Source organism: Lynx canadensis, chromosome B3, assembly GCF_007474595.2.
Source record: "Lynx canadensis isolate LIC74 chromosome B3, mLynCan4.pri.v2, whole genome shotgun sequence".
Taxonomy (NCBI): Eukaryota; Metazoa; Chordata; class Mammalia; order Carnivora; family Felidae; genus Lynx; species Lynx canadensis.
In genome coordinates, this window is record NC_044308.2 from 41,478,316 (window position 1) to 41,504,996 (window position 26,681).

At 41.8% G+C, this 26,681-nt stretch overlaps 1 protein-coding gene across 1 annotated transcript in view; it reads right to left on the minus strand.

Moving 5' to 3' along the window:
* RAB8B (RAB8B, member RAS oncogene family) overlaps positions 1-26,681 on the minus strand; it is a 60,786-nt gene that overhangs the window by 33,604 nt on the left and 501 nt on the right. The window lies entirely within an intron of this gene.

Below are 26,681 nucleotides of genomic sequence, written 5' to 3' on the forward strand. Positions count from 1 at the left end.
AAAAGGCTCGACAGTTAAAAGGCCCAGTTTTCTTTCACGGGGGAAAAAGGGGTTTTATCCAATTAAATACAGCCTCCAGATAATTGCTTTAAAAAAAAAAAATTGTTTTTTAACTCTTCATGGCCAAATGCAGCCACAGCAGTGACTTCCCAGCTTTTGTGACCCACAGCTAAGAAATACTTTTTATATCACACCACATTACACACATACATACATGTGTGCATGATATACATGTTATATAACTGAAACAAAAGTTTCACAAAATAGCAGTTGACTTTTCCCCCTTGTTACTTTTCTACATGCAATGGACTCTGTTATTTTCTTTTCTATTCTCTTATGTGCTAGTCTATTCTCTCTCCCTCCACTAAAAAAAAAAAAAAGTTGGTCTGGACACTCTAAATTGACTTCATGACTCAATAATAGGTTGCAACCCATACTGAAAAACATTGGCTTAAAGAACATGGTGGAAGTCAACCAAAGGTCATATGCTCTTTCTTTTTAGAAAATCCATTGGTGATAAGAAGAGGCCCCTCTAGCTTCACTTTTTAATGACAAAGAAAGAAAAAACAAAGACAACTTCAGGGCCTAGCAAGCACTAAAATATTTGTTAAATTTAATAAGCCATTAAAAAGATAGTGTGTGTGTTGTTGTTGTTTCTGTTTTGTGGTTAAAGTAACATAGAAAGGAGCAGGGAACTAAGTCTTAAAGGAGAAAAAGGAGAATTCTAATAATGGAAATACTGCCTGGGCAACATGCCCAATTTTTTTTGAGCATAACATTGCCAGGGTTTTGCTTCCTGTATCACCTGAGATGCTTTGATCCATCGGCCTAAGGCCAAGAAGAAAAAGAGAGAAAGGCCCATCACAAAAAGGCAGAAGAGGTCAGCATGGTTTGGTAACTGACCATACTCCAAATGAATGAAATAGGACTATACCTTTTAAATGAGGAAATGATTGCCTGAAAAATCAAGGATCCCCATTTAAATGAATCCAGAATGGCTACAGCGCAAACTGTACCAAAGAACAAGAGGCAGTAAATCACAATGAGCGTCAGATAATTCTGTATAATGGAATCAGATAAAATCCTTCGAGATACTCTCCTGAGACGATGGCTCACCCACTCAGCACAGAACGATGCTGACAGCTATGACACAGACCATCATTAATAGAAATAGCTATCACTTCTCAAGGGCCCACTGAGTGCCAGGCACTGTGCTAGGTACTTACTATACTTTATCACTATTCTCATAACAAGCCTGCACAGGGGCTATTAAGCCCCTTTCACACAAGTAGAAACTGAGGTCCAGGTGGAGAAAGGCAAAAGTCCAAATCACAGCGTGGAAGAGGGAAGTGTATGAGAGAGGAAGGGTCCTGGAACTAAGTTATGCAGACACCAGTCTTCAACGTCCAGATTCCTGGGCCCTGGCTGGTGGTTTGGGGCAAACGTGGTATTTGGTCATAACCACCAACAGTAGGTACCTGCCCTGTTTGGAATCGGGAAGCAGCCAAGAATCCTGTAGAGAATGCAGACATCTGACAAGAGATAGAAGTCACAAGGACAGAAGAGCTTTAGATATCCTGTTCAATTTTAAAGACCTTAATTACTAAACAAGAAAAGTAATATAAATACTATATTTATATTCCATAGAAAATATTTTTTCTTTAGGAAAAAAAAATACACCACTACATGTGGTTAAGTTAGAAGGGAAAAACCAGAAATGTGAATTCTCAAAAGCAGAAACTCGAATCACAAGGGTTACACAAGAAAAGAGAAATGAACTGTTGAACTGAAATCGGAGGCAAGAGAGCCCGCCCTGGTCACATCCATTGTCAGATGCGCGAGCTCTGGATGAAGTCAGAAGTGGAGCACACCCATTTCTAAGGAATTCAACACCACTGCAGAATTCTTTTCTCAAACTGAAATCAAACTCTTGGATAGTTACATTAGACAGACTCTTTATCTCCCACGCTGTAATACCTTGAGAAGAATGGCCAGTTTGGATTTTTGAGCACTGGAAATTTCTACATTTTATAAAGTTGGTGCAGAGAAGGAGGCCACTTGTGTTTTGTTCTCAAGAGCAGATATGACAGACATATAAGAATAAGTGGAAACCGTAGAAAGTTACCAAAATTTACTCATTTTAAGTTTCAACACTCAAAACAAAGCAGGTGGAAAGAACTCATGTAAGAATTGCCCTTAACCAGAGGAGGACTGTTTTATCTTTTCATGTTTTTTTTTTTTTTTAGTGTCCATATTACAATTTAAATTCACAACTTAAGTTTTTATCGTTATTTTTAAATGTTTATTTTTGAGAGAGAGAGAGGGAGGGAGAGTGAGCAGGGGAGGGGCAGAGAGCGAGATGGGGACAGAGGATCTGATGCAGGCTCTGTGCCTACAGCAGCAAACCCTACACAGGGGGCTCGAACTCAGGAATGGTAAGACCATGGCCTGAACCGAAGTCAGATGCTTAACTGACTGAGCCACCCAGGCGCCCCATTATTATTTTTAAAATGAAAGCTGCATCATCTAAAGTCATAAATGCACAGCCTGCTGAATTCAGAAGAGGCACACATTACAGTTTTGAGCATAAATTGAGTGACCAAGTGAACAATAAATTCCTTAGGCAGTACAGGGGCTTTTCTGGGCATTTGGCACTATTTGGAAGACCATGATTTACCAAACACCAATCCACTGACCTAATCTACGATTGCTCCCCTAATCTAACCTCTGCCTCCCTTCCCACATGCCACCTCCCTACACATTCACTTGTTTTGGGTAGTGAAATAGTGCCGGGAAGACATTTATTCTCACTGGATTTTATTTGAAGAAAGAAGTCAGAAAGCAACTATCTTGTAAAACTTAGTTACAATTGCAGGTACCAGCTAGGAAGTAGAAAACTGAAAATTATTTTAATCTGTGTATTAAAGGTTAAATTATCCCTAGTTTTGAAGAGATATTAGTTAGAACCTAGAGAGTTTCCTTTTAATTTCAAAGGGGAGAATGGGAAGAAAAAGGAAGGGACACAGGAAGAGTGGGGAGGGAGGGAAGCAGGAGAGAGGGAAGACTTAGATACTAAAACATGCTTTAGGTTTCTGCCAGAGTCTTACAAAAACCTAACACAAACCTCATAGTTAACTACTGACAGTGGCATGTGCTTTTAATTATATACTGAAAATGTGCAAGCAAGCAAGGCAAAATTGTATCATGGTTCTCATTTACATTTATCATTCCCTCTCTACGGGAATATATAATCACATACAGACATCTGTGGATGATTATATGCGAAGACGGGCCTTTCAAGATCAAGTTTAAGAGTTCTAGTGTCTTTCTTCCTATTCATATACCAATTGGGAGGCAATTCACTAGAGCGGTTTTAGTGAATAGGGAAACGTGAGGAAGTCCAGAGGCGATCTCCCCACCATGTATAAAATTTTTATAATAATTTCCCTGATATCCACCCTCCTCCTTCCCACAGTAAAGCTCAGAGATGACATTTCCTTTCCGTGTCTATGTATAAGAATCACTTTGTACTTTACAACACTTTTCTTTGTGAGGATTCTTTTTTTTCCCCTTGAGTCAAAAGCAATGCCAAATTATCACTACAATATCTTGACTCTTCTGAGACTCCAGCAGAATTTCCCTTCCCCTAGTTGAAAGTGACATTTTCTAATACAAAAAATTTCCAAGCAAAATGGGGTTAGACTAGAATAAATATGAGTCACAGGTGAACATAAATCGAAACAGAAAAGGTGCTGATGAAAATCCCTCCCTTAACAACTTTATCTCACAATGCCAGTGGTTTAAAAATGACAAACACGGTGACCTATCCAACAGCAACTTAGGTATCAAGTTTTTGTTGCTTTTTGATTTTTGGTTTTGTTTTATTTTGTTTTTTGCTGCGAACTAGTTTTGCATGCTTCGTTTGTTATGCACCAAGGATTCTTTTATACCAACTCAGGCAGGACCACAATGTATTGTGCTGGGAAGACAGGGCTCCTAGTGATGTTGAACAATTAATTAGGGGCATTTCACCTTCAGATAGGACACATATGAGAGACACTGGTCAGTCAATATGGGACAATATGAAGGAAAATGTGGTGCTTGGCAAAAAACAAAAACAAAAACAAAAATCCACCAAAACCATAACTGGATTTAACTGGGGGCTAATTTTGAATTCTACCACACTTACTTTTACTTTTAACAAGATATATTTAAAGGAAGTACTTGCCAAATGCAGTACCAAGAAGCCTTTAAAAAAATTTTTTTAATGTTTATTATTTTGAGAGAGAGAGAGAGAGAGACAGAGCATGAGCAGGGGAGAGGCAGAGAGAAAGGGAGAGACAGAATCTGTAGCAGGCTCCAGGCTCTGAGCTGTCAGCACAGAGCCCAACGTGGGGTTCGAACTCACAGGTGGAGAGATCATGGCCTGAGCCAAAGTTGGATGCTTAACTGACTGAGCCACCCAGGCTCCCCATTACCAAGAAGCTTTAAAGAAAATTTCAGATTCAGGCTCTCTCTAAGGTCTTACATATTCTTTCTTGTTCGAATGACCAACATAGTTAAACTACGATAAGATTAAATAAGCCAGTCCATAAGAGATATACCGAGCGTATACAGCCTAGAACAGAGGACAGTTATAACATCCCAGTGAGACAATAATCTCCCAACCTCCCAACATGTAAAGAGGCAAGAATTTTGCTACAGTTTCAGGAACATCTGTTCCTGAATTTCCCCATAATCTCAGCAATTTCTATACTTCTGATGTACAAAGGATGTTCTATTATTTGTTCCCCTGTCAAAAAAGAAAAGTAAGGCCAGAGAAGTCAAAAGAGATTTTAATGCAAAAACACTTAAGCCAATGAAAGCAGAGTTGATCATTCATTTTTACTTGGGCTTTTGCAGATAAGCCCTCCACATCCCCAACACACCAAAGAATCCTCCCCCAAACTCTAGCCTTGCTTTTATCCTTCAATACGGCAAGGGCTCCCATGGGTCACTGCGCAGTAGTATCTTTTGGCAAAAGAAGTTTCTCTAGGTTGAGTTAAGGCCTGGCTCTTCAAAGTTAATTAGAACCATACCACATATCTTGTTAGTATGCTGCTAGAAAACGCCTGTGGTATGATGCTAAACTTTCATTCTCCCCGAGAGACAATTCAATTTCTCATCTTTTATTTACATACCTGTCACTCGTAATAGAAAACAAGTCTACAGTTTAAAAAAAGGAGGCCAAGAGCTGGCCCAGTGGTCAGTGCCCACAGCTGTGGCTGCCACCATGGCCAGTGCTACTCACTTCCCCATCCTTTTTTCAGGAGGAAAGGCAAGACAGAAGAAGGCGTGGCACACCCTTCCTTCTCCTGCCAGGGGCTTCCGTGTCAGAAACCCTGCCATTTTCTCCATGTCTAAAATGATCTCAGCACTTCAGTGGGAAATGGGGAAACATGGCCCCACTGCGGATGGTCAGGAACCCAGAGAAGAAGGTATTTGGCACTGAAGAGTGCCTCAAACATATCCTAGGAGGCTGAGCTGTTTTATATGTATTTCTCATCCAGGTGTACTTTTGCAGAATTCAAACGCAGTAACCAAAGATTTGTGGGGGGAGGAGTGGGGAGAGACAATAGAAATAGACAAAGTGGGAAGAAGTGACAGGCCTGTATATAGACACAGAGAAAAGCCTCATGGTCCTGATCAGGCCAATGTTCACAGGGTGCTGACAACTCTAGAGAAGGCCAGAAGCAAAGAAATCGTAACCGACCACCTGGGGGAAAGAACATTTTCAGGGCCTCCTCTGTCGAAATGAAATCAAAATCAACGTGCCAACAACGATTTCACAGGTTTCACAAAAGACGTCAAAGGAAATGTGTAAATTTCTCAATTTAACCACCGCAAACACAGCAGACCTTAATCCAAGACTCAGATATCTGGAGCTGCTACAGTCTAAGATGAGTGTGTCTTTAAAAGATAAATGGGTGATTATTCTCAGCACATTTTAATAAGCAACTGTAATTTTAATTTCAGAATCATAAAAAAAAAAAGAGTCTAAACGAATACTTTTAAAAGACCCTTTCCTCCAAAGATGAGAGCTTTACCTAACTACTTCATCAGCACCAGGCGAAGATTTCAGTTCCACGACAATTTTTTTGAGCAACAATTATGTGCCAAGTACAATGTCTGGTAATACAAAGAACACAAAGAAGAAACAAGCTTCTGTCCTAAAGAAAGTTATCATGGGGGTGGGGAGGTGGGGATGCAGAGAAGGAAGCCCGTTCTACTTGAACACAGGAAGAACATAGGAGACGTCGTGCACAAGTCCAAAGTACTACAGGGTACCAAGTACCACTGAAGAAACAGGAAGCACCATCCAGTGGTGGAGGGCTGGGAAAAGGCTGTGACATGGTGACACAAAAAAGGAACATCCGAGGAGCATCAGGAATGAAAGGTAGGATGTCTATAGGCAGATACGAAGTGTGTTCATGAAACCACCCATTCTGGGTAGAGCAGTGATTCCTAGAAAGTTTAATTTTGTGAACTGGTAAAGTTTCCGGGGCGGGGGGGGGGGGGGGGGGGGGGGGGTGGGGAAGATAGTGGTAGGGAGAAGGGAAGAAGTTGAAAGAAGGAATATTCTAACCTAGGAACTGTTATTCCATAAAATTTGCTGGGCTGGAAATAGGCTTTTCTCCCCCAGAGAAGCAAAACAGCAAGAATTCTATTGCAATTTATTTTTTAATTTTTCAGATGTTAGTCAGATCTATAATGGCCATCTATCATCACCATCATTTTACAAATAAAACAGCATTTGAATTCCAAAAATGTAGGAAGCACATAATCTCGGGAACTTAAAAATGGCATTTCTTCTCACAAAAGGGCAGCTAGTAACCTTACACTGGTCAGGCAAAAGCGTGGCCACAGCCTGCTGGGTACACCTGTTTAGAAGGCCCTGGGTTTGGATGTAGGACTCCTTTAAGAAACAGTAGGAAGGGGCGCCTGGGTGGCTCAGTCGGTTAAGCGGCCGACTTCAGCTCAGGTCACGATCTCATGGTCCGTGAGTTTGAGCCCCGCGTCGGGCTCTGGGCTGATGGCTCAGAGCCTGGAGCCTGCTTCCGATTCTGTGTCTCCCTCTCTCTCTGCCCCTCCCCCGTTCATGCTCTGTCTCTCTCTGTCTCAAAAATAAATAAAACGTTAAAAAAAAAATTTTTAAAAAGAAACAGTAGGAAATACAGCTGATGCCTCACTGTAGGGAGTTTGGAAGGATACACTGAGAAAATTATACTCAATTAGGCAAAGTAAAAAATAAGCCTTTTAAGAGGAGGGGTAAGGAGTTGACATGATTAATACCTAGAGCTATGCTCTATTGTGAATTTGAGCAAAGTGGACAGAATGGAATGGGGGCAGGGGTGTTGCCTAAGTGATGATGGAAGTGCCTAGGCCACCTAGGGGACGCTGCGAAGTCCAGGTGAAAGGTGTGCAGGGCTTGTATCAGGGCGGTGGAAGACAGAAAGGAAGGGACTCAGCAACGAATCATATGCAGAATTTGAGGAAAAGGAAGGAGCCTAAGATGACTTCCAGGTCTTAAGCCTAGATAAATGAAAAAGTAAACAAAACGAAGCTGACGATAGTATTAAAAGATACACGAAAATTCATGAAAGGGTATGAGATAAGAGGAGGAAATGAACTCATTTGGGGGTGGGACATGCAGGGCAGGAGTTTGGGAAAGGCTGGGGATATGAGATAGAAAGCTGGGGAGTCCCACTGGGAAGGTCTTGGAAGGGGGCAAGCCTACCTTCTTCATCACTTGGGGATTTTCTAACCCTTTCTATATTGCAAGCACTGTACTAGGTGCTAGGGATACGACGAAGAACAACAGATCCGGCACCTGTGCTCCCAGAGTGCCAACCTAGAGGGGAGACAGACCTTCACGCAGTAATGACACAGATGAATGTGATTACAAAGTGTATTAAAGTGTCTAATTTCCAAAAGAGAAAAAAGGAAAAAATCGAGAATAGACACTTGGAAAATGACTTCAATTAAAAGGTGAAATGAGGCTACCAATGGAGACAGAAGGCACAGTTAGAAGAGTAGGAAGCAAATTGGAGCAGACAATTCCTGGAAGCTGGTAGGAGAATGAGTTTCAAGAAGCAAGTGATCGACAGTGCCAAATGCTGCTGAGAGGCCAAGGGGGACAAGGACGGAGAAAGGGCCGCTGGCCCGTTCAGTGAGGAGGACAGGATGACCTGGGTGCAGGGGTGAAGCAGGTGGAGCAGGATTTCAAGGGGTTAAGGCGTGAAGACACAGAAAAGTGCAGGTGACAAGACTTCTCTTTCAGGGAGTAAAACAACAAAGGAAAGGAAAGGGAGAGATGGGGGGGATTGAGGAAACAATACATTTATGGGGTCTCCTTGTTAGACTGGGGATAATTTCAACAGGATTGAAAGCAGAGCAGAAAGGGCCAGCAGAGGAAGAGAAAGAAAAAAACAGAAGATGCAAGAGAGAAGGGGACGACAGCCAGGGCCCCGTCACAAGAGAAAGGGAAGGTGTTCACAGGAGCATCAACCAACAGGTCAGCACTGCCTCCTTGGAGAGAAGGGGAAAGGAAAGTTGGGACAGTGAAAGTACCCAGAAATCAGAGATGGTAAGAAAAAACGTTGAGGAAGCTCTGGTTAGGAGGTTGTGGGGTCTTTTCTGGAAACGATTGGGAAGAGATGTGAGTGAGCCACATGTACAGCTGGGACTTGAGAAGATGGCATCTGCTGCCAACTCTATCCATTCAACAAACATTCACTGAGGGCCTTCCATGTTCCACAAACTGTGCATTTATGGCTGAGCATAAATGAAGTTAGCAGGCATTTGTTCTCTGGGTAAAAAAAAGAAACAGACTGATTTTGTCGCTCTTGCATCTAGAAAAAGACCGTAAGCGATAACAGGTGATAATTACACATCCTTTGAAGCTTATGTATGTGCTAATGGATGAGATGTCACTACTCAGGAGCCCAAGATCCATTCCTCAGAAGGAAATAGATGGTGTTAGTTTACTTATCCCACAGATACCGTGGGCCTGAGCATCAGATAAACCACCTCTGAAGAGACGAGTCATGGTTCCTGTCCACCAGAAGGTCACAATCAGAAGTGATGTTCTGAAAGCTTCTGCTGTTTCCACCATTTTGGCATATTTCACTGTTTGCAGCATTAACTGAACCCACCATCACAATCTTTATGTTTTATTAGAAGGGAAGACTCTGGCCACCTGAAGGTTGTTAACTAGATACTTTTCTGGATGCAACATAACTTTGGGGAATGGACTGGACCAGAGAGTTCCATGGCATGGTTTTTCAGTGCCATTAAACCTCAAAATGAACTTAAAAAAAAAAAAAAGATTTTAAGTAATCTCTAATAAACCCAATGTGGGGCTCAAGCTCACAACCCCAAGATCAAGAGTCACACACTCTACAACTGAGCCAGCAAGGTGCCCCAAAATGAACTTTCTTAAAACCAATGCAGCTTTTAAAATTACAAATCATAGAGGCGCCTAGGTGGCTCAGTCAGTTGAGCATCTGACTTCGGCTCAGGTCATGATCTTGAGGCTCCTGCGTTTGAGTCCTGCGTCGGGCTCTCTGCTGTCAGTGCAGAACCTGCTTAGGATCCTCTGTCCCCCTTTCTCTCTGCCCCTCCCCCGCTCAAGCTTGCATTCTCTCTCTCAAAAATAAAATAAACATTAAGAAAAAACAAAATAAAATTACAAATCATGTATGTGTCCCTTCCCTACACATAACTCTGCATATGTTATTTCAACTAGAGTCACAGTAAAATCTATCCTCCTTACACTGGCCCTCGAGGCCCTTCATGACCTGGTCCCTGTCACCTCTTGTACATATTTTTTTAATGTTTAAAAAAACTGAAACAAGTGAAGAGCATCTCACCTCATCCTCGTGGTCCAAAGCAAGTACTGTGCAAAACCAAACCCAATTTCAGTTTTATGCTTACCATGTTCACGTTATCATTCATTAAGTACTAAATATCACAAGGGGGAAAACTGTGCTTCACGCTCATACTGACACATTTACTCCCCTAGTTCTCTTGACAAGACAGTTTAATGATTAAAAAGAAATTAATAGCATGTATCGATATTGTAAAAATGTGATTAATGACTTTTTTCAGATTAAAGCATCATCATCTTGATTATTTGGTAAAGAAAAACCTATCAACTAACTTTCAAGTTGGGTAATTTACTCCATTAGAATCAGCGAGGGTGTTTCAAGATTTAATGTATTGTTCAAATTCATGTATGCAAACAAACTCATTAAAATTCAGGAGACTTCACTCAGAAACTCGCTCCACTTAAAATTCAGGGCCCTAACAGAGGACATTGAGCTGGAATATTTAAATTGAAACATTTGTCCCTCCTAGACAGGGTATTTTGCACTGTTTTTTGTTTTTGTTTTTGTTCTCACCCAAAGGAAGAATTCAAGATGCCCTGGGAGTCTGCAGCAGCCAGAGGCTGCAGAGAATTTGCTCCTTACATTACACTGACATGCTGCCCCTGGGGTCAAGGGCTGTTCTTGGACACCTTCTTTAACGCCAGCTAAGGCCAGGGACAATCACCTCCACTGTGACGATGAGGCTAAAGACAAATATTTCTAATTCTAGCTTCATAAAATGCATGTGGGCCTCAACCGTAAGAACTAATTCTCTAGAAAACTGAAGCACACCTCATTAACTAACCAAAATGTTCCCATTCATAATTTTTATGGAACTCATTCCAACAAGGGCTTCCTAAATTACCTGGAAAAAAACAAAACCCTTCAGTAATTACTGAGACTGACTGCATGCTAGACCCTATGCTAACTGCTTTACTATATAGTACCATCATTAAACCACCTCTGCAACAAAGGAAAACTGATACCAAGGAGGTCAAAAGACTTGGTGATGTCACCACTTGGTCACTGGTCAGAAGTGGTGCCACGTTGACACCGCTTCCTTGAAGATAACTAACCTTTTTTTTTTTTTTTTTTTTTTAATATTTCTGAGTTGCTGGTGGCACAGAAAGGCACAGTGGTTAAAAACACAGACTCTGGAACCAGACTGCCTGGATTCAAATCTGGGTCAGTTTTACTACTTACCGGCCTATATGCCCCAGAGAAGTTATTCAACTATTTTGTTTCTCCACTACGTCTTTTAGAAAATGGAAATAACAACAACGCATCTAAGAGGTTGTTTTGTGAATTACATGGATCAATCATGAAAAATGTTAATCCACGTAAAATGCCTAGAACTGTGCCTAGTATACAGCAGACACTCAATAAATGTTCGCTCTTATTGAAAGCAAGTGCTATAACAAGGAAGCCTGAGGGATTGCCAGCGTCCTCCCTCACAGCTGTCTGGGTCTACCCTCAGTGAACTGGGACTGAGTTCCCTCACACGCACTCCTCTTTTGTGTGTGTCCCATGTACCTAAGATAATATACACACTATAATGCATTTCATTCTCAAAATAAAAAATGAAACAAAAAACCTAAAAGGGCGTTCCCATCCTTCCTTGATCAATAAAGAAAATGCTTAAATAATTTGCCCAAGGCTCTCAAACAGGACTTCACTTGAGAGTTTGTCTCAGCAGCCCAAGTTCTTTTATCTACACCATGTTATTTCGTGTTCTTAAGTCTATTTTTCCCCCTTGTCAGTGGATCCTTTGGTTATCACTTAGGATCAGAGTTTTGGAAGAGTCGTTTGAGTGTACTGAACACAACACGCCCTTTTTGCTTCTGAAGAAATGGGAAGGCCAAGGAAGTTGACTACTGACTTGCCCACAGTCATATACTGAAAGCCACTGCTACAGTAGCACAAGGCCACTTTTTTCTCTCTGATGTTGGTGGCCTGCCTCTAGGAGGATCTCAGCTCTGCTCCTGAGCTTTTAAGGGCTCAGAGAAACAAAGGACCACTGTAAAAATCAAGAATGCAAAGGCTCAATGAGAGACCTAGGGACTCCCCAGCAGGCAACTTCATAGGTTTTAGCAAATGGACTTTGTTTTATCAAGTTTAGCTGCTTGGGCCTTTCTGCTTTTTGGCCCGCAGCAGCATGCTGCAGACTCAGGGCTAGCAAACAAATCAGGTGTCAGTCTGGCCTACAATGTCACCGTGATTCTGAGGAAAGCTGCCAAGCAGGGCTTTACAAACAGAACCCAAAGCACAGACGATTTCACCCTGAAAAAAAGAAAGGGACAGGCTAGCACAAAGTCTAAACTTAATTTGTCAAAGGAAAGAAGCTCACAATTAAAGCAGCTCTTCCTAGCACATCGCCATCTATCTAAGGCCAACAACATACAAGCATAACAACCAACGGCCCCATGTGGAGAGACAGTGCTGAGATGCTGGTATAATTAGTTCCCTTTTCACAAGAGAGTTGGATTCATAATTAAACTCGGTCCCTTCCTGCCCCCGTTCTGCTGTGCACATGTTTGCCTGCTTCCTAAGGGATTGGGTTAGAGGCCAGGAGACAACCCAAAACCGCAAGTCCACTGAACTCCCTGGGCCAAGAGGCAATGCAACGCATATCTGCATTAGCCGCGTGGGAGCTTGTCGAGGGAGAGGCTGATTTCGTCTTTCCGTGCAATAAACTTCTCAAGTAAGTTTACACAGTTGTGACAGACCGTTGAAAGGCCCTGCTACTCCAGCCTAAGTGCCAACACACTTGGCCCATGGAAAACTCCGGGACCCATTCTGAGAAGAGCAGGTTGTTGTGGACAGAGTGTGCTCATGGCTCATCTAAGACTCATGCGATTGATCAAGTCAATTACTCTCTCAGAACTTTAGCTTCCTTGTCTAGAGCAGGGAGATAGCAACTTCTGTCCATAGAGGTGATCATTGAGGAGTTGAACATGAGGGTCCCAGTGAGGTACAGGCAACTGATACTGTCTGATAATCTAACAGGTCTCTTGCATAAAACCCTCAGTGACCCCCGCTGTTCTCAGGACAGACCCCTGAGCGGGTTTAAAGGCCCATCACAACATGTCCTCTAATTTCTGTTCAACTTTACCTCCCACCTCACTTGAGGCTTCAGCCAGACCGGATGCCCTGAGTTCTTCCAGAAGTTGTCTGGTACACCTGCAGCGGGGGAGCCCTCCTTCCCAGCACTCTCCCATTCTACCCAACTAAGTACTCCTTCAGGTTCTGATTTTAGCTTAGATGCCATTTCCTCCTAGAAGCTTTCTCTTCTGCGCTTTCACAACCTCTTATGTTTACTTTGGAGCCGTCTTCATCATTGTGTTAAACTGCCCGAATACTTGTTACCCTTTCCCCCTCTCAAAATTGGGGGACTCAATAAAGTTGCTGAAGGAGTGAATGTAGTGAAAATGAAAATGACTTCGTTTCTGACAGTAGTAAATGACTAACAAAATCTCTGCAGTTCTCACCCTAAGCTTTGTAAGCAACCTCCCCACCCGCGGTCTCTCCTTTTTACTGGCGAGAAAGCAAAGATCATGAGAAGAAGTTAAAAGACTTGACCAAAAGCAAATGGCTAATCAAGGGCAGAGATGTGTTTGGCCCCTACATCTCCTGGTTCAAACACTGAATTTTTTACCACAGAATGTTGACAATGTCCAGTTTTTATGCTATACCACTGGTGTCTTTTCATAGCAAGGGAACTGAAGGCAGATGATATGCAAGAGAAAAGAGACTTGACGTCTGAAAACTGATACCCAAGGCCTGGCTCTGGGTGACCTGGAGCCATCCCCACGCCCGCTGGTCTCAGGCCCCCCAAGCGTCAAATGGAAATTTAGCACCAACATACCTAAGCAGCAAAAAGCTTCCTACCTTTTTAGATTATTTTTCACCTACTTGACCATGTTTTATGTGAAGAAAATGAGAGAATTTGAAAATACTTTATGCGTCTCTTCTCACAGAAACATTCTTTACAACCTTCACATGGTTATTTGTCTGGTGACATTTAGCTTTATTATTCAAAGCAAAAGCATTTTTTAAAGACAGGATTCAAAGTCTTTCAGCAGTCTCCTTAGGACTACAAAAAGTTTAACCGATTTACAACATCAACACAGGCGTGGCTTGAATTAACTAGTGCCATTATTTCTTCCTTCTGTCTTCAAGTCATCAAGACACTAGTGTCCACCTGCAAGAAGAACCCTCGTCCACAGTCATTCACTGAAAGGACAAACCCTTTTTTCTTTACAGACACTACTTGATTTCATAGACTCGCAGGATGATGCAGCCAGAAGAGACTATGAAAACCATCGAAGCCTGTATCTGCCTTTCACAATGAGAAAACGGGCCCAGTCTAACTGTCCTTGGGGAGGGGCTTCAGCAGGGCTGATTGGAAACATGCACCAATTGTTTTTCAGGGTACTATACGTTCTGCAATAACAGATAATTGGAATAAAAACTGTGATAAATCACATACTGAGATCACAACGCAAATTTAAAATGTATTGAGGAGGGCACCTTTTGGGATGAGCACTGGGTGTTGTATGGAAACCAATCTGACAATAAATTTCATATATTGAAAAAAAAAACAAATTTAAAATGTAATGGTATTTATCAAAGTTGAAGGCTGAAGGGCCAAGATAGAGACACCCCTCTGATATTATATACATGCATGTCTTAAAATTTGATTATAATAGAATTTTCTGGAAGTGAAAGAAATTATTTTGCTTGTCCCACCAATTTTTCATGTTTCTGTATGATTTGAAATTTTCAAAACAAAAGTAAGTAGACAAAATAGGAAACACACTCGCTCAAATTATTTTGTTTGTGGATGACACCTCATCTGTCACTGTTCGTTACCGGCTATGACTGAGACAGGCACCAATTTTTTACTAATGAGTTCGAAACAATGTAAGGGAGCAATGAAGTCAAAAGTCACTATTAATCCTCACACTCTTTTATTTGTTTTTTTCAGAGTTTATTTACTTATTTAGAGGGAGAGACAGATTGCGAGCAGTGGGGGAAAGAGGGGAAGAGAGAATACTAAGCAGGCTGTGCTGTCAGGGCAGAGCCCAACATGGGGCTCGAACTCAGCAACCATGAGATCATGACCTGAGCTGAAATCAAGAGTCAGATACGCAACCAACTGAGCCATCCAAGCGCCTCTATTTCCTTTTTTAAAGATTTTATTTTTAAATAATCTACACTCAACGTGGCGCTCGAGCTTACAACCCCAGGATCAAGAGTCGCACACTTAACCGACAACCCAGCCAGGCGCCCCAATCCTCACGCTTTCTTTTTTAAAGTTTATCTTGAGAGAGAGAGAAAGAAAGAAGTCAGCAGAAGAGGGGCCGAGAGAGCGAATCTCAAGCAGGCTCCGCACTGTCAGGGCAGAGCTGGACGCGCAACTGGAACTAACGAACCATGCGATCAGGACCTGAGCCAAAGTCGGACGCTCAACCTACCAGGCCACCCAGGAACCCCCCAGTCCTCACACTCTTACCGGCAGAAGTTTCTAACTCCTTATCCAATAGTTTCTCCAACTACTAACAAAACCAAAAGAGACTAAAGGAGTAGCCAGAGAAACTGACAGGGGGAGGAGGGTAGAACGTTGTTTTCATTCTCTTCCCTCTCCCAATCCAACCCCTGTCCCCAAACCCTGGTAAGGGTTAGGTGTTAACCGAGACTGTACTGAGACAGTGGTCTGAATCATTCCAAAACTGAAAGAGTTGACTCTCAATAAAAAATTATTTTCCATGCCATCTGAAGATTTTATTCAGAGACCTTTAGAAAAGAAAAAGTAAAAAATTCTTTGTTGAAAACCATAAACAGCTACCCCATCCAAATTCATAGGCAGCAAACAAATTACAGTAGAGTTAGTCACAGAAAGCTCACAATGCAAACTTTTTTTTTCTTTTTTGTGATGGACTTTGTGTTTTTGTGTATATGAGATTACAATATTGTGTAATACCTATTCCAGACAAATTTTGCACAAGGCTGTAAGAAACAAACTCTTATCATTCAACCTTTATTTATTTATTTTTATTTTTTTTATTATGTTGATTTATATTGAGAGAGAGAGAGAGAGAGAGAGAGACAGAGTACAAGCGGGGGGGAGGGGCAAAGAGAGAGAAAGACACAGAATCCAAAGCAGGCTCCAGGCTCTAAGGTGTCAGCACGGAGCCCAGTGTGGGGCTTAAGCCCACAAATCGTGAGATCATGACCTGAGCCGAAGTCGGACGCTCAACTGATTGAGCCACCCAGGCACCCCTTATAATTCAACTTTTAAATAGATCATCCTAAATCTCACGTCAAAACTTGATATTATATTTTAGAGATTGTCCCTCTACATTATCTATCAGGAAAACATCTATAAGTTATTAAAATAATTACTGCCAAGTTCTTTGCCAAAATATGCAAAATGCGGGGAAGTCATGCCAGTCTCAGCTCTGCCAGCAGAAAGCTATGCAACACTACACGTTGCTTAACTGCTTTGTGGTTGTGTTTATCATGATGAGGCGGGATTTCATACCTAACCCGGCATTTGCAAAGTGCTCTTCAGTCCTGTAATGCTGTCACAGGGCTGCGACTAGCACTGCCATAGCCTGTCTCTTAATGATAGCAAGACTAAATTTGATGAACATGAGGACATAGAGAGCTTTAGCATTTTTTCCTGGGTACCAAGAATTAAAATTCTGGGCTGAGGAAGGAGAGCTACTTGGAAAATGTCCCAAGGTTCGGCTACAGGTAAGTACCAGAGTGCCTAATTAAACTGATGCAGAATGCTACAGTCAACACACCAAGAAAATAGGTGTTTCATTGCAGCCAAGTAACAGGTCTGCTGCAGAGAACAGTTTCCAATTGTTTCCACCACTTTACGTTGCTTTGCAACACTTCTTCCTCTAAAGACAATCAGGCACCTTCCATTAAGGTTCTTATTAATTCAACTCAAAATGAGACAAATCCCAAAAAAAACCGAGCAGAGGAAAAGGACACATTTCTACGTACAGTATATCCAATTATCATTCCAGGATAACATTTTCACTACTGAAATTTAGCCCTAACAGGATGGACCACAAATAGCTACCTATTCACTTGAGAAAAGAGACGGCAAATGTGTAGGGCAACGCCACCCATTCTCTCCCTTAGTCACCACCGCAGAGGTCAGGAATCCATCGGGCCCTTGGTCTTGGTGAGCTTAGTTAGGAGCTCAGAACTCCACACCAGGCAGCATGCTGGGGGGCCACTACCAACCAGCCAGCCCTGGCATTCGTGCTGAAGTCTATTTCAGCCCGGCTCTGCATATGCCTCAACACACCATGCCAAAATATTGAAATGGGTCTTCAAAGAAAGCCACTTGATGACAGTAAAGCCTTCACCGAAGCCGTAAAAATGGTAATTTTTTTCTACCTGATGTAATTTTAAAGTGGCAATAAGAAAGGAACTAGAAGCAGAACAGCAAAGGCAGCCTAAACCCAGCAGAAGAAGAGAAATAATAAAGATCAGAGCAGAAATAAACAATATAGAATCTAAAAAAACTGTAGAGCAGATCAACGAAACCAAGAGTTGGTTTTTTGAAAAAATAAACAAAATTGACAAACCTCTAGCCAGGCTTCTCAAAAAGAAAAGGGAGATGACCCAAATAGATAAAATCATGAATGAAAATGGAATTATTACAACCAATCCCTCAGAGATACAAACAATTATCAGGGAATACTATGAAAAATTATATGCCAACAAATTGGACAACCTGGAAGAAATGGACAAATTCCTAAACACCCACACTCTTCCAAAACTCAATCAGGAGGAAATAGAAAGCTTGAACAGACCCATAACCAGCGAAGAAATTGAATCGGTTATCAAAAATCTCCCAACAAATAAGAGTCCAGGACCAGATGGCTTCCCAGGGGAGTTCTACCAGACGTTTAAAGCAGAGATAATACCTATCCTTCTCAAGCTATTCCAAGAAATAGAAAGGGAAGGAAAACTTCCAGACTCATTCTATGAAGCCAGTATTACTTTGATTCCTAAACCAGACAGAGACCCAGTAAAAAAAGAGAACTACAGGCCAATATCCCTGATGAATATGGATGCAAAAATTCTCAATAAGATACTAGCAAATCGAATTCAACAGCATATAAAAAGAATTATTCACCATGATCAAGTGGGATTCATTCCTGGGATGCAGGGCTGGTTCAACATTCGCAAATCAATCAACGTGATACATCACATTAACAAAAAAAAAGAGAAGAACCATATGATCCTGTCAATCGATGCAGAAAAGGCCTTTGACAAAATCCAGCACCCTTTCTTAATAAAAACCCTTGAGAAAGTCGGGATAGAAGGAACATACTTAAAGATCATAAAAGCCATTTATGAAAAGCCCACAGCTAACATCATCCTCAACGGGGAAAAACTGAGAGCTTTTTCCCTGAGATCAGGAACACGACAGGGATGCCCACTCTCACCGTTGTTGTTTAACATAGTGCTGGAAGTTCTAGCATCAGCAATCAGACAACAAAAGGAAATCAAAGGCATCAAAATTGGCAAAGATGAAGTCAAGCTTTCGCTTTTTTGCAGATGACATGATATTATACATGGAAAATCCGATAGACTCCACCAAAAGTCTGCTAGAACTGATACATGAATTCAGCAAAGTTGCAGGATACAAAATCAATGTACAGAAATCAGTTGCATTCTTATACACTAACAATGAAGCAACAGAAAGACAAATAAAGAAACTGATCCCATTTACAATTGCACCAAGAAGCATAAAATACCTAGGAATAAATCTAACCAAAGATGTAAAGGATCTGTATGCTGAAAACTATAGAAAGCTTATGAAGGCAATTGAAGAAGACTTAAAGAAATGGAAAGACATTCCCTGCTCATGGATTGGAAAAATAAATATTGTCAAAATGTCAATACTACCCAAAGCTATCTACACATTCAATGCAATCCCAATCAAAATTGCACCAGCATTCTTCTCGAAATTAGAACAAGCAATCCTCAAATTCATATGGAACCACAAAAGGCCCCGAATAGCCAAAGGAATTTTGAAGAAGAAGACCAAAGCAGGAGGCATCACAATCCCAGACTTCAGCCTCTACTACAAAGCTGTCATCATCAAGACAGCATGGTATTGGCACAAAAACAGACACACAGACCAATGGAATAGAATAGAAACCCCAGAACTAGACCCACAAACATATGGCCAACTCATCTTTGACAAAGCAGGAAAGAACATCCAATGGAAAAAAGACAGCCTCTTTAACAAATGGTGCTGGGAGAACTGGACAGCAACATGCAGAAGGTTGAAACTAGACCACTTTCTCACACCATTTACAAAAATAAACTCAAAATGGATAAAGGACCTAAATGTGAGACAGGAAACCATCAGAACCTTAGAGGAGAAAGCAGGAAAAGACCTCTCTGACCTCAGCCGTAGCAATCTCTTACTCGACACATCCCCAAAGGCAAGGGAATTAAAAGCAAAAGTGAATTACTGGGACCTTATGAAGATAAAAAGCTTCTGCACAGCAAAGGAAACAACCAACAAAACTAAAAGGCAACCAACGGAATGGGAAAAGATATTTGCAAATGACATATCGGACAAAGGGCTAGTATCTAAAATCTATAAAGAGCTCACCAAACTCCACACCCGAAAAACAAATAACCCAGTGAAGAAATGGGCAGAAAACATGAATAGACACTTCTCTAAAGAAGACATCCAGATGGCCAACAGGCACATGAAAAGATGTTCAGCGTCGCTCCTTATCAGGGAAATACAAATCAAAACCACACTCAGGTATCACCTCACGCCAGTCAGAGTGGCCAAAATGAACAAATCAGGAGACTATAGATGCTGGAGAGGATGTGGAGAAACGGGAACCCTCTTGCACTGTTGGTGGGAATGCAAATTGGTGCAGCCGCTCTGGAAAGCAGTGTGGAGGTTCCTCAGAAAATTAAAAATAGACCTACCCTATGACCCAGCAATAGCACTGCTAGGAATCTACCCAAGGGATACAGGAGTACTGATGCATAGGGGCACTTGTACCCCAATGTTCATAGCAGCACTCTCAACAATAGCCAAATTATGGAAAGAGCCTAAATGTCCATCAACTGATGAATGGATAAAGAAATTGTGGTTTATATACACAATGGAATACTACGTGGCAATGAGAAAAAATGAAATATGGCCTTTTGTAGCAACGTGGATGGAACTGGAGAGTGTGATGCTAAGTGAAATAAGCCATACAGAGAAAGACAGATACCATATGGTTTCACTCTTATGTGGATCCCGAGAAACTTAACAGGAACCCATGGGGGAGGGGAAGGAAAAAAAAAAAAAAAAAAAAAAAAAAGGACGTTAGAGTGGGAGAGAGCCAAAGCATAAGAGACTGTTAAAAACTGAGAACAAACTGAGGGTTGATGGGGGGTGGGAGGGAGGGGCGGGTGGGTGATGGGTATTGAGGAGGGCACCTTTTGGGATGAGCACTGGGTGTTGTATGGAAACCAATTTGTCAATAAACTTCATATAAAAAAAAAAAATAAAAAAAAAAAAATAAAACAAAAAAAAAAAAAAAAAAAAAAAAAAAAAAAAAAAAATAAAGTGGCAATAAGAGCGGAAAACGTAACTGCAAACATTAGTTTTACTCTGGACGCTATGCCACTCTGGTGAGATACACAAGAAGTTCTATACAATAAATATTTATATTCATCTTTTGAAAAACAGAATTTGGCTTTATTCAACCCAAATGCCCAGCCTGGTTCCAATCCACTCACTACCTTGTCATTCAAACAAGCGCTAGGCAGCATACAGACACAAACAGAGCTCCATCTGCTAATTAAAACTGGGCATGAAACTGTTAACAGGCATCTGTTGCATTGTGTGAAGCTAATGGGCAGAGACAAAGCTGAAAGCTCTTCTGAAGCAAACCCAGTGATGCCACTCATTTTCCATTTGGTATTTATGTCAGTGGGGGGTGGGAAGCGAGGTGTTAAACAGCTTATTATGGAGACTGAAAGATAAGTGATATCGTACCTAGTCTAAAACATCCCTTTACGTTTTCTACTGGCATTCTTGAGTTAAGAATTCAGATTAAGCCCTTTTGATCTTATCTCAGACATACTGTAATTATAATACTATGGAAGGGAATAATAACCAAAACTCAAGCAATGCTGTAGAGCTCATACAGTGCTTTCACAATTCATCCATCCAGCCATTCATTCGTTCAGTTGATGAGTCATTTAATACAGGCCTTGGAGATTTAAAAGGTGAATAAAGGCTTGATTCCTGCCCCTAGGCAATTCACAGCAACCCTGAAAAGTTGGTATAATATTATTAGACTCTATTAGAGATGAAAGAACTAAGGCCTAGAAGGACAAGTGACTCACCAAGGCCAGAACACTAGGAACGGCAGATGCCAGGACATGAACGGATCGCAGACCCCACTGCTTCTCCTAATTCGCCGTATATCTCCCTAACACCAAACATGAACCAGTCCACTTGATCGGCTACTTGCATTTCACAAACTCCCTATTATGTTATGTTCCACAATATTACTCACCCCTGAAAATCTACTTCTCCATCCCCACTCCAACCCTCCACTCATCCTGTATGAAATCTCTTTCCCGCAAAATATTCCCAATTCTACTACACCCAAGAGAGCTGGGCCCCAGATGGCTGTGTGTGCAGGCAGGCAGACCGAGACTAGAGCCAGCCTCAGGCCACGCCAGCAGCCCCCTGGTCTTCCACTTCTGGCTCCATGGTTCTTTTCAGATTCAGTTATGGGACTTAATTCACAGATCAACTGCTAAATTTGTCCTGGTCTTCAAAGGCTAGACTTATTTCCCCCTAAGACAATATCCAAACCTGTTTCCCTCCAGCTTTCTCAGTGGGTCCAGACAATGCCAGTGCTGTTGCCCAGAGAACCTCCTCCCTGATTTGCGGCCAAATAGAACAGTTGGCAAAACTCTTTTTAAAGTACACTTATTCTTAGGACATATCCATATTGTATCCAAGACTCAGTTTCCCCACACCCATTCTTAATATGTTGGATGGCTTTTCTCATGCACTAAAACACTGATTGAGGAGGTAAATTTAACCCTTTATTATCAAGCAGTAAGTTCTACTTTTTCTGAAATAGTATGGTTATCAAAGCTATCACTTAGATGGAGAACCTACTGACAGCTTTGAAAGAACACGATGACATTAAAATGAAGCTTTATGTACAAAGTGTTCAATTTGAAGTTGCATGTTCCTTGCATAGTTTTGTTTGAGAGTCTGAAACCAAGGAAAACAACTATGAAAATTAAAATCAACTTGCTCTACATATCTGAATTATGCTCAGCCAAATGTTGATAACATCTTGGATAAAAATGTAAATATGACAAAGTTTGTTTTTCAGTCAATAAGTCTTGATAAAAGCCTTGAATTGCTACCAACCAAAAACAGTTTTTAATTTGAAGCTGGGGTCGACACACTTTTTCTATAAAGGAACAGTGAGTAAATATTTTTAAGCTTTGTAGAACACATATGGTCTCTGTTGCATATTCTTCTTTGTTTTATTTTTTAATAACTCTTTAGAAACGTTAACAAGCATTCTTTGCTTATTGATGGCACAAAATCTGCAAGCCACATTTGGCCTGGGGGCCACAGTTTGCCAAGCCCTGATTTTAGGAAAAGCAAATCCAAGAAAGAAAAAATGCACTGTTACAGAATAAAACATGGAAAAGTGCTCTGATGAGACCAGGCAGCGACAATTAACCAGCACACGGCCATTAACATGATTTCATTAGTTATTTTGCACATGGAAGGAACTTTAATGACAGGATGCACTTTGATCTCCCAATCTGAAACTATGGACACAAAAGAAAGGGCAAAGGACAGCTATAATGTGCTGAGTTATCCCAGCAGAAATTCCTCACAGAAAAACGCATGTGCAAAATCTAATTCCTCCCTGGGAAAGGCGGTGACTTGGATTTATGGAGATGATCAGACTGATCAAAACTAGCAGCAGCTCAACTGTGAAAAGTGACACAGACTTGAACTCGGGGCTTCACTAGAAGCTCTGCTGCTCCCGGCTGCGTGATCTTGACGCTGTCAACTTCACCTTCGTGCTCCTATTTACAAGATTGGGGCAAGGGTATAAAGTAGATAATTTCTAACTCTTTCTGCTGTCAAACTATGACTAAACTAAATAACGAAACCACTCAGGAAATACCCTAACAGGAAGAAGGGGGGAGGGCAGGGGAGAGACAGCCAGGGGAAGACGCTCACGCTGTCCAGTCAAAGGACAGGGCTAGGTTTTCTCTTTCTGTTCCATCAGTACCTTGCTCAGGACAGGCCTTTCCAAGGTGTCAGTATGGCCTCATACGGATAATAAACTGCACCCACATCCCATAGGAATTAGGATGCAGAGCCGACCGTACTACTGTTTCCTAAGTGTCTCAATGTCACATTTTACAGACATTTAATTAAACATTAATTATGATTACATAAGAGGTTTGGGGGAGCTAATCGAAAAACTTTGTTCAGTTCTCAAACATCTGAACTGAAAGGCTGCTTGGTCCTAGGCACCGGGCCTATAATTTCAAGCGGATAAAACATCCCTACTCAATAGTCAACAAATATTATCTGACTGATACACTGAAAGATCCCCAATAGGTCAGGTGAGAGAAAATGTACCCTCCACCACCCCCAAGAGCAGAAAGGAAATGAGGGAAGCCAGGGTATCAGAGAAGGTAGCAGGACCTTAGAGAAGTAAGAAGAAAGTTCTTGTGTGTGTGAGACAAAAGTATCTGTAATCAAAATGACTGTCTCCTTCCTGTCGTGATGGCCAAACCACTATCAAACAGGGTCTACGGATGGCAGATGCCTTTTTTAAAAAATGACTTCCACTTTGACAGAGCAAAATTAAGACTTAACGTGTATCCTCATGGGGAGAAACAAGCACACATACGTAGGTACCAAAGCACGAGCGCGCGCACATACGCACACACACACACACACACACACACACCCCTCAGGCATTAAGAAATGACTCTTTCCTGTGACGTTGACCTTATCAAGTTTTGTCAGCAAGGCTGTAGCAGAACCTAGGAGAAACCCAGGAACTTACACAATTGGGTACCTCAAAAAACAATTATGACTGGAAGGAGATAGACCACCAACTCTTACCTCAACAACTTCAGATCACCTGGGGATGGGGGAGGAGGTGGGGAGGGGGAGTGGATATGGCTGTTAGAGATGTGGACACTCCAAGCCTACGTTTGTGGTTAGTGAAGAATGTGTGGAACTTTTTTCACTAGAATGGTGTTAACATTCACCTTCTTTTCCCAGCTTAATTTCAAGTGCAAAGCATTAGGTTTCAGGTATACAAGTTTTCCTGCTGTTTGAAGGCAGTGTGATACCACTTCCTGTCGGGTTCTGGGGCTAAGTAAGAGGCATGGATTTCCCCTCCTCCACGTCAACTGAAGACACAGCTCAGAGCCTCTTTTAACCACATCCACCCCACAGAAAATATAAAGAGCAAGATCACATATGAGACTCACCCCATTTAACGTCTCCCTTCTGTTCTACACAGTTTCAGGATACTGGTATTCCTGCCTTCATGGCTGCAACCCTTCACCGAACCAATTGCAATAAAAAAAAAAAAATCCACACAAGAAAGATTCTAAGCCAACAACATGAAAAGTAATTTTTAAAAGCTACTATCACAAAAGGAAGCAGATACTCATAGAGGAAATGTGGAACGAAAATTAGGGCAAAAAAAAGGGGGGGGTTACTAATAAAGCTATTACAAATGAGCAAAAGTCATCCAAGGAGCTTACCAGAAACAGCATCAGCGAGACTCATTCACTTTCGACACAGAGAATGCTTCTGGGAGGGTCACATAGAGAATGGACAAAAGGCTACCCACTCCACTTGTTAGAAATTGTCCTTTACCATCTGGACTGCAATATGCATTCAACAGTGAAAAAGGTTTATTTGGGGTTTTGAAATTAGTACCAGCATCAAAAACTACTGTCCTTTGGTTGCTGTGACAGCTCCCACCAAATCTCTTGGGAATATACTTGAGACATGACATTTAAAATCTGCTTCCTCAGAAAAGAAAAAGTCCCACTCAAGAATGACTGCCAAGAACTTGCAACTCAAACTTCCCTAAGCCCAGACATCATAACATGGGGGGGGGGGGGGGAATCAGAGCACTCAATCCATATGAAAGAGGCCAGAACAAACAAACAAACAAACAAACCAAAGAATTTTCCAGCTCTTAATTTTAAGAGGACTCTATATTCAAATATTCTTTTTTTAATGGTAAATAATCCTTAAAACATACAATACTCACATACAATTATTACCATAGCACTAGCCCCGTAATAACCCCAGAAGTTCATGGTGAAATATGCTGTAAGAACCATGTGAAAGGTGCTTAAGTGAGCTACTATTAGAAACCACAGACATCACCCAACCAAAAGCTAAGATTCTTGAGGTACTTAATTAACTGCAGCTATTTAATAAAGGAAATGATGTTAAGGTCACTTGTATAGGCAGCTTCCAACCAGTTTTGGGGCACCTGCGTAGCTCAGTCAGTTAAGCGTGTGACTCTTGATTTTGGCTCGGGTCATAATCTCACGGGTGATGGGTTTAAGCCCCACACTGGGCTGCCCACTGACAGTACGGAGCCTGCTTGAGATTCTCTCTCCCTCTCTGTCTGCCACTCCTGTGCTCTTTCTCTCAAAATACATAAATAAAATTTAAAAAAGAAAAAACACCAGTTTGGTTTGCTCTTCAGCTTATGGTAAGTTAGAGATCTCTTTACCTGAACACAAAGTCTTGCCAGTACAAAAGTAGAAAGGACAGCTCCCAGCCAAGATCAGGAAAAACTGAATCAATTGAAAGCAACTGGGGGGGAGGGGGGGCGGGAGGGGGTACAGTGCATGTTGTGATTCATTTAGCAAGTAATAATTAAAACCAAAGCAAAATGCATAGGGAGGCAGGCAGAATGTAAGATCAATTCCTCTGCTGAGAAGTTATTAAACATTCAAGCCCAAGAATTTAAAAAGTTGGGAAGTGTTGCTTCTTAGGCGATGGTAGTAAAGGAGTGAACCATATTTTCCTGACCACACCATTCCCAAGAGTCACCAATTCTCTTAACACCCGTTAACACTCACACAACAATTTAATATCCTGTAGACATTATTCCACCCTTAGTCACTTTTTGCTCTTTCTCGGGCACTTGATCCGAAGGAAGAAGAGGGAGAAAATGGTAAGCAGTGTTTTCGGTTACTGCAGAAAGTCCTGTGCCCCACACTTTCCATTTCCCCTCCCTTTCCCATTTTCTCCGTCTTCTCTGTACACCCTCTCAACTGTATATTCCGCTTCCCCTTTTGCCCCCTGTCTCACACCCAGCTCTCTTTTACTTTCTCCACCACCTATCCTCACTCTGGCCCCCTGAACTGTGCTCCCCATCCTGCAATTTTGTTCTGCCCCTCCCAGGAGGAGGGATCCAGACCTCTTGCGGCCAGTGCCCCCAATCCCTCACCTCCTGATCACTCATTCCCCTGAATTCCCTTCCGATTGTCGGGTTCTCACCTCTCTTGTCCCTGATGTCCTCCCTTCTTTTACTTCACGTCCCTCCTACTCCCCCCAAAGCTTCATTTCCCCCTTCACATTTCCTCCCTCTTTCCTGTCTTTTAATCCATTTCACACCCACTATCCCCTTCTCTTTCTCCATGAGATTTCGTGTGTCCCCC